Genomic DNA, 14,957 nt, shown 5'->3' with positions numbered 1-14,957 from the left:
GCAGTGAATTCACAATCAGAAGATCAAAGGCATTCTTTATTTTATACAGTTGTAACGTCTTTTTCCATTAGTGTGTGTGTGTGTGTGTGTGTAACATGTATCCACATAAAATGTTATTAGGAGATATAATCTTTTCTGTATTGATTTTCCAAATTTACTTAAATGGTGCTAAATACATGAGTAGAGCTAGGTAGTCAGTTAGCCTGACGATTCCCTACTAGAGTGAAATGTGAAAGCTTGTGCATAACTTGATTGTGATAAATATATTTCATAACTTACCAATATGTACATATGTTTCATGTATCCACCAAAAACGAAATGAGGAGATATATTTTATGTATCAATTTTCAATATTCAACAGTGCTCAATATGTGGTAGTATGTTCTGGATATATATATATATATATATATATATATATATATATATATATATACGTCACTTAACCCTTTAGGGCTGCCTGTGCCATATATGGCACGATCCTAATCAGGAAGATTAAAGCCCAGAAGATTAGTGCCCAAGGGGACAGATATGGCACATTTTATAACTTTCAAGTTTTGAAATGAATTCACTTTTTTTGTTCAGATTCATGATTCTTGATCCAATAAAATCTATAATTTCTAATTTCAGGGTTTTTATTAATGTGTATTAATAAGTATTAATATGTTCAGGCCCTAGAGGGTTAAGCTACACAGAATGTGTGATGAGTCCTTACGAAGATGAAATGTGGGAAATTCTGTGTAGCTTAATATATATTTTCATAACCTCTCTCTCGCACAGGCATGACAGAAAAGAATAAACACCCATAGAAACAGTTTATTTGAATAAACATAATTTATAGAACAAAATCCAAAAATGGTCACAAATTTAATAACTAATATTTGATTGACATTTGCTTTGTGGTTTTTAATGCTATGACCCTTCTAGGCATCGCATTGATTAGTTGACGAATATCATCTTAAGAAATTTCTTGCCATGTCTGATGCAATAATGCTAAATGTTCATGCTTAGAAGGTGGCTTCTTTTTCTTTTGGTCCTGGATATGACCTTGAACTATATCCGATGGTGAGGCCTCCACCTTGCGGGCCTTGGGGAGTGTGGAGCCACCCTTTAATTGCCATTGCTTCCAGGTCTACTCTGACCCAGAGTGGTAGTACCTGTTAGGGTCCCAACTATGGGTTAAATGGAATCTGACTTTAAAAAAAAATATATATATACTCCATTAAAAATCGTTCCTCAAAATAACTAGATTCGGCATTAAATAACCTGAAAAAGGTTGATATGCTGTAAAACAAAAACAACCAACCAATCCTTTTCTTTTTGCAAAGGTTTTGGTCTAATATGCGTCAGTTTTTCAGTTGGGTTCATATCTGCGGACTGACTTGGCCATGGAAGTTTAGTAATACTATTTTGGCTTAATCAATGTTGTCACCCTAGCAGAGTGACAAGGAGCTCTGTGTTCTATAAATAGGGAATTAACTTGGTTCCTTTTACCACTTGAGAATATTGGTTGGAGTCCCATCATGTAATATTGAAGCATATTTAACAGAATTGATGTTTCCTTCATACGCCACTAGGTCTGAGCAATCATCACTCCAAATTGCACCCCATATCATAACCGAGGAACCCCCATGTTTCAGTATTGGCTGTCGTCTTTAAGTCAAACTCGTGTTGAGAGAGCCTCCATACTAGTGTTGGGACGATTCCTAATTTTTATACGATTCCGATTCCAGGAAAATATTGATTAACGATTCCGATACCAAGTACGATTCCGATTCCTAGGGAATTATTGTTTTGAAATATACCAGGTAGTTTTATACTTATGGTCGGTAGTTCCCAAATATGTTCCCTAACTTTGGAAGAGATATTTTATGTCTACACCGTCGTGTTTTGGTTTAAATAAAATTATTATATAGTAAACTAAACGGAAAAATTAGCAAAATTTATTTTAGAGAAAATTTATTTTACTTAATTGGAATACAGAAAAAAACACTCAAAGAAAATTGAATTTATCCTTAAGAGAAAAAACAAATAAAATAGAATTTATATAACAGAACAAAAACAAGAAAATCAGAGAATAAATACACACGATTCATTATTTTGGTCCTCATAATTAACAGATATAATGAATTAAATAAAAAAAAAATATAGCGGAAGAGAAAGAAAATATATACTAATTAAATATAAAAAAGATAAATATTTGATTTAATAATTTATAAATGAACGTGCGTAATGAAAAAAAAAACAATATACCACGTGACATGGCGCCATAGATACAAAATAACCTTTCCAACGTTAACGACCATATATGAGAAATACCATTAATCGAAAGTTTTTGTGTTTTATACCAAAAGGTAGGTATAGCGAAAAGTTACAATTAAAGGAATTTCAAAAACGATTTTTTGTTTAGCTATTGATAGTTGTATTTGTGACGGCAGTTCTTCAGACCTCCATAATTCACAAGGAGTAGTTAACACCTATTATTTTTTCTTACTTTTTCATTGCTTTTACACGTTGTTTCTAACGTGAAGAATAAGTTTAGCCAAACTAATTTTGAAATAGGGTATATCAAAGGAACACATATAAAAATGATACCACTATAAAAAACAAATGAAATACTAGATAAAATTGAGCAAACATAATTACCAAAATTACAGAAAAAGATAAAAAGAAAATGGTGAAGTTTGTTGAGTGAAATGAATTATTGAAAGAAAATTAATTGAACTAATAGAAATGTTAAATAAAAAAATGTCACATTTCAATATTTTTTTAATAATTAAATTCTCAGGGTTGTCGAAATTAAAAATTAAGTGATTTTTTTTATTAGACTTCTTTCGAAGCTTGTTACCTTGAAAAATACATTTAAAACCCTGTTTTTTTTAAATAAATTGAAAAATAAATACAATTAAAAAAATTTAATTGATAATTGAAACTTTAAAAACATATTAAACATTGAAAAAATACTTATCTCACAAATTAACGTCCAATAAAGTAGATCCAGTCTTCATACAGGAATTTGGTTATAATAAATATATCTTTCCCAAACTTAAAAATTAAATCTTTTTTTTTTTTTTTTTTTTTTTTTTTTTTTTTTTTTGAGAGAGAGAGTGCTTTAAAATCGCCGGGGAGTGCCGCCTAAAATTTTAAAGAAGTAAATTTTAGGAGTTTAGTGCCTTTCAAAGACGGTTATCATAATTTATTATCATCATTTAATTTCCTTTCCCCCCACACACCTTTCCACGTGGTTCAGTAGTTAACCAGTGCTCCTGTTGCTGTCAGTCAGCTATCTTTACCTAAGTTTTAATTTCTAGTTAAAAGAATTTTTCATGAATAGAATCAGCATTTTTAAAAATTATTTTTTTAGTTGTATATATTGTATTTACTCTTTGAAGTTAAGGAGGGTTAAAAAAAAAATGGTGACACCTAGATGGTGACGTAGGCAAAAAAAAAAAAAAAAAAAGACACTGCGATTTCGACCCTCACTAATAAAACTGCTCTAAGTGACTAGTTGGTAATTTTTTGTTCCTTTTCTTTTTTATTTTGCTCCTCCAATTTATTTGTATGCTTCATAGTTAAATGTTTTAACATGTTGGTTGTGGTCATGTTAGATGATTTTATTCCTCGCGATATTTTAATTTGACAGACTTTGCAAATGGCTTTCAACTCATCATCTTCAAAAAGACTTTTTTTTTGGACTTTGGGCCATATTAGAAAATTCAGTTTTTCTGTAAACAAATAATTTACTATTAAAATTTGTTTTAAAGCTAGTCACTTATTTGGATAATTAATTGAAAATAATCCGCTAAAAAAGACAAAAAGAAAAAAATATAAAGGGATGGGGCGGTAAATTGTACAAACCGGTAGTTAACAAAAAAAACTTATAGAATTTAATTTTTGAAACCAATGTATAAAAGTTTACATAATGAAATGCAAATATGCATTTTCGGGTTTGTATTACTGTACACATAGATTCGAAAAAGTTGTCAAAAAACAAATATATAACAAACAAATATTATCAAAGGCAAGATAAGTTACTTTTCTACCAAACTGGGTAATTTATTTTGTTTTTATTCAATGTAACATGTTTATTCAGCTCGAAAAACATGCAGTGTTTACCGATGTATTGGAAAATTCAAAATGGCGCCCAACACTCTCTTTAACATGGTAAGTTCGGGAAAAGGTGTTATAAATAATAAACTAGACAAAATACTATTAAAAAAACACCGAATATATGTCAAAATATGTCACGGTAACATATATTGAGCGAGTTTCTAGCAGTATTTTGTATAGTTTATTATTTATAACACCTTTTCCCGAACTTACCATGTTAAAGAGAGTGTCGGGCGCCATTTTGAATTTTCCAATACATCGGTAAACACTGTATGCTTTTCGAGCTGAATAAACATGTTACATTGAATAAAAACCCGAAAAATATATCCAGTTAGGTAGAAAAATAAATTATCTTGCCTTTGATAACATTTATTTGTTATATATTTGTTTTTTGACAACTTTTTCGAATCTATGTGTACAGTAATACAAACCCGCATTTTCTTTTGAATTTTTTTTTTTGGTTGACTGTGTTCAATTCACACATGTTTGATGCGGTTCAATATTGCTAAACTATAAGTCCTTAGTAAAATTCTATTTATAAATACTTTTTAAAATGAAATTATTTAATTAATCGTAAATATTATTTAGACATAAAAATTAATTGATTACAAAACCTTTTAAAAATATATATATTAATTTCTTTTTCGTTCGGCAAAAAAACTGCGCAAAACACTTAATTTTCAATTTAAAATTCTAGAAAAAAGATTATATTATTCTGCTTTTAATATAATCAAATTCAGGGTTTTATCTTTCTGGAGAAAAAAAAATAATGGATTTTATTTCAATGAAATTAAAAAAAAAAAAACTTGACTGAATTGAATTAATTACCCTTAAATTAACGAAGGGGTTATTTAATAACTTTAGGTTTGGAAGAGATAGGTATGGGGTCGATTTTTTTTTAAACTTCAAAAGAAACCGACTACTGTCAAAACTTTGCGAAATAATACAACGTGATCAATTTCATTTTAGAGATATTTCTTTCAAAAGCCTTCTTTTAAAAAAAGAAAAAAAAAGTATATTGTTCTATTAAACCTTTTACTGTTTAAATAATTTGACTTTGCTCGTTTTATTTTAAGAAAATATAAGTTGAAAAAGCATTTTCATTCACTATTAGATTTGTCAGTAAAAAAAAAACAATCGCCAAAAAGATGAGCGTTTTTTTATTTTTACTCGCAATGTAGAGCCCTGCATACTTCTTTTCAAGTTAACTGTTTTGTAGTTTTGATTACAATAGATCTAAATGAATGAACCTTGTAAGGGAGGGAAGGGGCGCTAAGCATTGCCCTGTTAATAATGAATTTCTTTGGTTTCTTTTTATTTCTCTCTTGCGATTAGAAATATCAGGAATTTTTTTTCTTTTTTTCAACATCAGACTAAAAGAATCATAATGAACGAATCGGAAAATTAAGGTATTTTTTAACGATGCGATTCCGATATCTCCCAAAATACACGATTCTTACGATTAACGATTCCGATTCCGATTAATCGTCCCACCACTACTCCATACCCATACTCTTCCACTGTTGGGAAATAATGCAAATCGTGACTCATCAGAGAAAATAACATTGGTCCAAAAGGTCATAGGTCTCTCCACTATCTCACGAGCCCAATCTTTTCTGCACTTGATATTGGTAGGACAGAAAAGAGGTTTCCTTCTCTCAGCTCTACCATAGTAGCTCAGCTTATGAAAATACTTGAAAGCTGTTCTGGGACTGACACCAGCTTTTGTTGCAATGCCAAAGGGTTTGCACAGAGGATCCTGTTCAACATTTCTTTTCACAGAGAGGCTGAGATGACCTGGATAAATTTTTGAGCCCTCCTTGTCCTTTTCTTATGAATTGCACGATCACTCTATTAACAATGGAAAAAGGTATTGAAAGATTTCCTGCTATTTTGCGTTGACTTAGACAACCTTCATGTTGACCTATGATTCGTCCTCACAGAAATTCTGATAGGTCTTGTGCTCCTTTGGCATGCTTTAATGTTAGATGCAATTTTAATGAGATATTTTAAGTTATTTCAGCATTATTCTTATTTGTAAATATAAATAAGCATATATTAATCTTAGGAAAAATCTTTATCTTAGATCTATTCTTTTTTGTTGTGTATGTATGTGTGTATATATATATATATATATATAATATAAAATGACCTTGTTAATTTTTTGTTTACAGATTTGAAACTTGATATGTAAGGGATTCAGATCTTCGGAACAAATTCGATTTGGTTTTTAGTCGCTGAAAATTGGTGTGTGTAGTTTGTCAGAATTAAAAAAAAAAATAAATAAATTAAAAAAAAAAATAATTAAACTTGAAAGTCGTAAGTCGACTAAATGTTATTTCTACACTCTCTCTCTCTATCTATATATATATATATATATATATATATATATATACATATTTTTAAAGTTATTTTGCAGAGTATAACGAGGTTAATACAAGAGTACTCAATACTGAAGTAGAAAAAATAGTATATACATACACACACATATATATATATATATATATATATATATATATATATATATATATATATATGATTTGAGTGCCATCAACTAGAATCCAAACTAAAACAGTTCTCTAGATTTATTCGTTACTGTCTGACCTAAATCCATACGCATATAAAAACTTTTTAAAATGTTGCGAAAGACATAAATGTATATTTGTGCAAGCGTAGAAATAACACATTTAGTCGACTTACAGCTGTCAAGTGTCAGTTTCTTAATTCTGACAAACTACAAGTACATTTAAAACTAAAAGTATAACATTTCTTTAATGCTAGTGTTTCATGCTTACATAATCGTCAGTGTAAGAAATCATAATTACTTTCAATCCTTTTTCATACGTACTGTCTCCACAGCATTTCATTTTATATATTTAATTTTAGCTGGCTTTACAAACTCATTTTTTTTTTCATTTTTTTTTTTTTAATTCCAACAATCTAACTCAAGCTGAATAGATAACCTTAGGGGCCAATTTTTTCCTAGTGTGTTTATATATATATATATATATATATATATATATATATATATATATATATATAGCAATAATAAATATAAAATTTACAAATAATAGAAAAAAAAAAAAATTCTTCTTGCTGAAGATCGAAAGTGTTAGCGAGATGGCTGAAATAAAAACACAAGGAGTAGAATTATACTAACATAAAACCGGAAAACTTGTTCCTTGCATTAAGAGAATTAACAAACTTGCTTATACAGGGTGGCTCACTTAAAAGCAGCTCGATATCTCTACTCTTTCTCTAATCCATTTTTTTTTTTTTTTTTTTTTTTTTTTTTTTTTTTTTTTTTTCAGATTTAGTGGCTCACTTCAAAGGAGCCAAATATCTCTAATCTTTCTCTTAACGATCAACTGACATCACAAGAAAAAATGCAATTCTTTTTCCAACAAGATGGCGCTACATGCCACACGTCTCACAAATCACTCATTTGAGTACATGACATGTTTACGGAAGAGAGAACAATAATGGCCATTACGTTCCCCGGGCTTGTCATCATGTGATTTTTATCTTTGGGGGGTTTTAAAACAAAAAGTCTATGCAAATAATGTTCACAATCTATAGCAACTAAAGGTAAACATTACCAACGCTATCAGGAGAATCACAAGAGAAGATTTACAGGCAATATCTGCAAACGTTGTTAAACGTGCCCATAAATGCATAGGTGTCAACAGGGAGTACTTCCAGCGTTTTTTTATAACACTACAGGTAATTTAAACACTGTTACAAGTAATTTAAACAATAAAAGAACGTTCCTCCACTCTACCACATTTTCTGGCCACACTTTTAAGTGGGCCACTATATATTAGTGTTAAGATGATTAATCAAAATAGGATTCTGAAATCGTAATAATTGGAACTTTCGAGGGTATCACAATCGAAAACTTCATGTATATTTTTGATGCCAAAAACGATTCTTTTATTTTTTGTTTTTGTTTAAAACTTAATTTTCCATTGCTGATACTAATGGTAACATGATAAATATTTATTGATTTTTAAACTACCAATAAAATTAAAAATTTATACATCACCCCACTAGTGTAATTTTACGTTTTTGAAAATCATATGCACATACTACATGGGTTTTTAAGGTAATCTGAATAATGAAGATAACTTTGCAACTAAATATTTAGAAATTTCAAAAAAATCAGAATGGGTAAAAATATTGAAACCGTCACATCACTAATATATATATATATATATATATATATATATATATATATATATATATAAGATGAGAATTCAAAATTAAATACAACTTTATTACATCATCAGATCAATAAAGAAAAACGAAAAAAAAAAGAACGTTTTTAAGTCATGATATTTTGAAGCTAAATGCTTCTCATCAGGAGAGAAAAACAGGTTTATATGTCTACTTTAATGTTTTATCAGGCTCTTCTATTTTTTTTTTTTTTTTTTTTTTTTGAAAAAAAAAAAAATTGTTGCAATCAGATTTATTTCACCTTGACAGCAATTTTCTTCCAAATTTTGTTCACCACTCAAACAAATTTGTCGAATGTTTCTCCAGTTTTATTCTGATTAGAATAACTCCTGTGTTAAAAAAAAAAAAAAAAATGGATAAGCGTTTTTTGCAAACAGGCAAGTCTGCAATAAAGTCTTTTCATGTTGGAGTTCAATTGTACTTACGTTATTTTATTTTTTATTTTTTTTCATCGTGTTAAAGACGTGAATTATTGTGCTGAACAATGACATTCTTCTAGTTCACTGAACTGGATGATCTGCATAAAAGTTTGGATTACATTATTTCAAGGTTTTCTACATATCCGCGTATATTAACGAACGCTATGGAAACTCTGAAGGAAGCGATGGCGCATAAAAAATCATTACAAAACTCTTTGAAAAAAAAAAAAAAAAAAAAAAAAAAAAAAGACAATGGTGCCGTTACTCTTTCTCATATAAACATTATGTTGAGCTTTAGTTTTGCATATAGTTTTTTTGTTTTTTTAAGTACTAGCAGTATTTAGCTGATGTTGCCCGGGTTGAAATACATAACTAAGATCAGTAATACTGTCTGGAAAATAATATCTTGTATCAGAAATATCATAAAAAATTGTTTGATTCTTTGATGTTAATCAGTGGTGGTGGTGGGGGGGGCGTTTTTATGGCTGCCTGTTTGTCCATCGTTTTGGATTTTCTCAAAATCAGATCGGTGGTTTTTGATGAAATTTTACATAAAGTTACATGACTATAAACACATAAAATTTTTGGCTCTTGATTAACATCGAATGAAAGTTATTTATCTCCTTCCCTCCTCCCATGGCAGGAGGATGTGGCACAAGGGTCGAAAAGTGGGATTGAAGGGTCACCGTCTTAGAGGAAAAGCACTCTGGCTTGCAAAAGGTGCCTGGACAGCCCTGTCACCATTCTCTGGTAATCGCGCTTCGGGCGTTTAGCTATAAACTAATCCCTTCTTAAAGGGAGAAGAAAAAGCCTGGGAGAGTGGGCCGCATAGAAACGCACAGGACCAACAATATAATGTTGTCAACAATGAAAAACAACAGATTTTAAAATGGCTTTGGTGCTGAGAGATCAAAAGAAAGACTTAGTTTTGTCATTGTCCATTATTTTGTTTTTTGATTTTCTTAAAATCACAAATATTTTTCATGCAATTTTACAGTTATATCATCATAAATACATAAAAATAGCCTAACTAGATTTTTCGGGGGGGGGGGGGGCTAAAATGCCCCAAAATGACAAATCATTTGCAAATATCGTACAATTTGTTTTATAATTTTTTAGATGAGGATTGATACTTAGATTTTTTTTTTAAAAAGAATGATTTAAACAACCATTCTCATTTTGTGTTAATTTTTAAAAATAAGAATTGATAATTTCGATTATTTGGATTATTCACACTACTGTTCTCATCTTTAGTGTTATTTGCACGACATTTTTTTTTTTTTTTTTTTTAATAGCCTTCATAAAAAGACTATCGTTCCAATAAATTTTTGTTTAAATAATTTGACTTAAAAAAAAAAAAAAAAAGAATTGAAAGGATATTTTCACTGAGTAATAAAGTTTGGGAGCTAATGATCTTTTGGCGATCATGTTTTCATTCATTTCTCAATCGCCAAAAGATAACCATTTTATTATTTCTAGTTGTCACTTGGAAAAATCACTCGCAAATACAATTGTTACACGCGTAATGTAAACCCCGGTTATTAAGTCAGACCCAAATAGCATTTAATCTGACAAATCAGACGTTGCTTTTGACAAGTTTTATTTATTATGGTTGTACCTCACCATTATGTTTGACCTACCAGGCCAGCAAAGCATTTGCCTACACTTTTTGATGTTTTTAAATTTGATAGTTGAGACAGATCACTTAGAATTAGTGATGAAACAATTAAAATATTTTTCTTGATTCCAATGCAATTATCGATTCCGATTCTTTTTAACTCTGTAAATATTTAGCTATAATGAGTAGGTTTTTTTTTTTTTCAAATTAGCGTAAAAACTATGCAATATGTGCATATATTTTTGCAAATGTAAAAATACACTTGTGTGAGATGATCTATGGATTTTAGTTTCTCTGATAGTTTAAGATCAATGAATGTTTCTATTATTGTACCTATTTACTATGCCTCCCCACAGGATAGAGTTAGACACCAGGGTCGTTTTTTAATGTGGAGAAAAGGTACAAAAATAAAAATTGTCTCAGTCGTGAAGGATTTCTCCTCCACCGAAAGAGAACAAGAAATGGAAGTGCAGCATCTGAAGAACAGATACTACACTTTGATCTTGACCAAAAGGCCAAGAACCAGATCGTTAATGTGAAGCAATGGAAAATTAAGTTTTAAACAAACCCGCTTTTTTTTTTTTTTTTCTAAATTCATTTTTGGCATCAGAAAATATGCACAAAATTTTCAATTTGCATTAAGCCAAAAATGTTCTGATTTTTTAAAATTTCTGATTCCAATGAATTGTCCCAACACTATTTAGAATAGCTTTTATTTGAAGCTGTATTCACTCTAGACTGGTTGAATCAGCTTCCTCCAAAGGAGAAAACTCCATGGGAAGATCAAATTCACAATTGGTTCCTAGCCTCTTGTATATATCTGTCACAGGGGAGATGACAATGTTAGGTTCTTGCAGAGAGGTGACATCTTCCTACATACAGCACCTGGTATTCCCAATTCGTCACTCATCTGGTATTGACCAGGCTTAACATTGATTAACTTCTGTAATCGATGTGTCGACATGATTATGCTGTATATTACTTAAAATAGGATGGCAACAAAGTAAATACTTATGTTAACTTTTTGAATATGTATGAAATGGAAATTATCTGGATAAAATACAGTGCTGTTTTTTTTTTTGTTTATTGTAATAAATGGAACTTTTATGCAAAGTTTTTTGTTGTGTGTGAACAGCCATTTTATTTTGATTGTTTAAATTGATTGATTATTTATGTTTGAACATTTTTGGTCATCGTCTTTTACTCTAGGAAGAATGTTAATTTTCTTTTTTTTAATTCTGTAGACAAAACTATATGGTTTATAAATTTATATCTTTTAGTTTAAAAATGAAAAACGTAGCTGAGGTATTTAAAATTGAAAAAAAAAAAAAAAGTTTGAATTTTTTGAGGTGGTTGATTATTTGGATTCTTCAGACTACTGTTCTCATCTTCAGGGTGATTTTCCGTGCAAGGACCCGTGGTTTAGTGGATAAAGTACTTGGTAAATTTTCTGGAGGTTGAAGGTTCAATCTTCAGTGTGGGTGACACTCAAAATACAATTACTCAAGAGTTCTACCCTGTATTGGTATTTGGAACACAACTATGCTTCCCTGTGGATTAAATAAAGGGTTCTGTTCGAAATTCTCTGCAGATTCTCGAGTTTAACAAAGATTCTCATAATTGGATGAGATATACCTGAAGAAGGTTAGATCAACCGAAATGTTGTGAGAATAACACTTAAGATGAGAAGTGGTCCGAAGAATACAAACAATATGAAGAATAATATTGCTTTTGAGAATTGTCTTTGAAGTTAATTAAAAAATAAATTGAACAAGCCAAATTGTAAATGCGCTTTTCGAAAGAAAAAAAGACAAAACGTATGGAAAGTTAATCTAATTTGATTGGTCATATTGTAATCGATTATAACTCATTTGCTATATGCGCACGCATCTGTGATTATAGTTGATTGCAATATAAAGAATCAACGTACATAAAAAAAACATTTGTCCTTTTCACTTAATTTAACTTAAATTGTGTGTTTGTACATGGTGCGTAAGGTATTTCAGAACCGATTTATACGTACACAAAAATGACTGAGAAACAGATAATGTCTTCCTGCTTTAAAAACCGTTTTAGTGATAAGAATCTATATTATATTTATCTTAGTCTGTTTGTCAACAGGCTATAACTTTTTCCTGGTTTTAACAGGCTATAAAGTCTAGTAAAGATATACTTTTACTAAGGATGTTGTAGATTGCTTGAAGCGTTATATGTGGCATGAAATTAACTGTGTTTGGAGGCTATGATAAAGCCGTTTACGAGGGAACATTGGGCATGCATAGGTAAGTAGGTATATATGTAGGTTCATGTAGGTATGTGTCTGTTTACATATATGCATGCATGTATATGTGTACCCGTGTTTTTCCATATGTACAGGTGTATCTCTACACAAGGGAAATAATCATGGAGTTATCTCCCTTAAATCACTACAGATGTAAACACCTCACATACACACATCAGACATCAGCTCTTTTAAGTGGACAATTATAAATAAAACACACAGCATTAATTAATTAAAAGAGTTATAATTTAGAACAATATTTAAGACTTATCAGGATCCATATTTCGGGAATTGATTTAATGAATGTGTGAGCCAGCTCGATTGCATGACTGATGCCTAGATCTGACTTTTGACAACCGACATAAACAAAATGAAAGCCCCCCCCCGCCCCATCTGGGTAGCTGTACATGCTCCTTTTTCTCCCCTGACAAAGAGATAGTCTTAAAGTTTTGGAAATTCACACACCTACCATCTTGTGTAACCTGCTGGTAAATAAATCTATTAAATAAATCTCAAACGTCTGTGTGTGTGTGTGTGTTTGTATGTCTGCTAAAAACTTTTGTCACCTGCATTGACAAAAAATATTGAAACAAATAGATTATTTTGTGGAGAAATATCATTTTGTTTGAAGGGCAGTCAGATAAAAACCTTGCTTTCTACATGGTTTGCAAACTATGCATGTGCTAACCGATATGTTCCATTTTAAAAAGCTTAATTTGCGACAATGTCCTCGTGTGCCCATGGATAAAAGCCTTTGCATACTAACCTAAGTTATGCAAGTTCACACCCGGTATGCGTCATTTTTGTTTCTTTCCTTTTTCTTTTTCTTTCGTTTCCTTTTTCTTGTTTCTTTTCTTTTCTATCTTTTTTCTTTTCTTAAAAAATTTTGTTTTCAGTTTCGTTTCTGGCTGATGGCACTCAAGTCCCATTTTTTTTTTTTTTTTTTTTTTTTGTAATAACCGAATGCCCCCAGCTAGTACATTATAATTAAAAATTATTGAAATTCCTTCAATATTGTGATTATTCTCTTACTACATAAACTTGTCCAGTGTTCCCCCCCCCCCATAACGGCATTATCATTCCCTTTCATATACTTTTAAATTTTATACATTAAAGTCTCCTTCAACTTTGATAATGGCTTTTGAGTTAAATATGTACTGCCTGCATGCTAAAATTCATACCAATGTTCAAAATAAAAATTAGAAAGTTTGGTGATTTTTTTTTTTTTACTGCTATATGCTCATCTTGGGTGTTATTTTAACGTTTCATTCAATGTAACTTTCTTCAGATATATCTTGTCAAATCTCTGGAATCATTTCTGTAAAACTCAAGAATCTGCATGTAATTTCAAATGGAGCCCTTTTATTAAATCCACAAGGGTAGCATGTTCTCATTCCATCAGCCATGACCGGGTAGAAGTCCTAAGTAATCTGTGATTGTATTCTGAGGCTGTAACCTTCAACCTTCAGAAGTATCACTTACAACTGAATTTTACCTAGTATTTTATCCATTACGCCATGGGTCCTTGCAGACGATTCTAGTAAAAAAAAAAAAAAAAAAAAAGTAGAAACGTTACCTTTGATCTTCTCGACTTTTAAAACTTAGATGTCCTTGTCAATCTCTCAAACCTCTACAGAATTTCAGATGGAATCTTTTTTATTTTATTTAATTCATGGGACGGGTGGGGGTGGGTAAAGTGTTCAGTTTGAAATTTCATACATGTTCACAAGTTCGAGATGATAGTTCCTAGGTTTGGAGAGATGCACCTGAAGAATGTCAGACATTGCATTAGCCACAAATTGTGAATATAACCGAAATGAGAAAAGTAATAGGATTCTGAATGATGCAAATAGTATAAGAAGCAGAATATCTGTGCTTTTTTACATGAATATAGCAAGCCTATGAAAACAGAAGTGCGTGTATGCGTGTGTCCCGAGGGTGGGGGTTTATAACCCATCTTCCAAAAGTAACTTCATCACCTTATAGGCCATTCAGAAACTTTCTCTACCAATGCAACCAAGTAATTGACTCGCAATCCAGCCTCATCTCCCCTCCTGGCCCAAATTATATTCAATACAACCTCTACTCCCCACCAGGATATTTTTCACATCCTCCTACCATCTCTGGTCCTTGGCTACCACTGTTTACAAAAACAAGAGGTGAATTGAAAGGTCATACCGGGTCAGTTGGGTCTTGACATTTTAGAACTGAGATCAAGTTAACTTTAAGCTATTCCTAGAGTAGTCAAAGTGCAACATGTGCACTTGTTTTGTTGATGTTTATTTCTGATTTTACT

The 14,957-nt window shown here is 30.8% G+C and overlaps 1 protein-coding gene and 1 pseudogene across 50 annotated transcripts in view; one reads left to right on the top strand and one right to left on the bottom strand.

Moving 5' to 3' along the window:
* LOC145252565 (rho GTPase-activating protein 190-like) overlaps nt 1–14,957 on the top strand; it is a 793,870-nt gene that overhangs the window by 192,877 nt on the left and 586,036 nt on the right. The window lies entirely within an intron of this gene.
* LOC145253071 (U2 spliceosomal RNA) lies at nt 10,775–10,907 on the bottom strand (annotated as a pseudogene).

This window comes from Euprymna scolopes, chromosome 29 (genome assembly GCF_053919585.1).
Source record: "Euprymna scolopes isolate OS-2025 chromosome 29, ASM5391958v1, whole genome shotgun sequence".
Lineage (NCBI taxonomy): Eukaryota > Metazoa > Mollusca > Cephalopoda > Sepiida > Sepiolidae > Euprymna > Euprymna scolopes.
The sequence above is the reverse complement of the archived record's forward strand: the minus strand, read 5'-3'. Positions and strand labels throughout refer to the sequence as shown.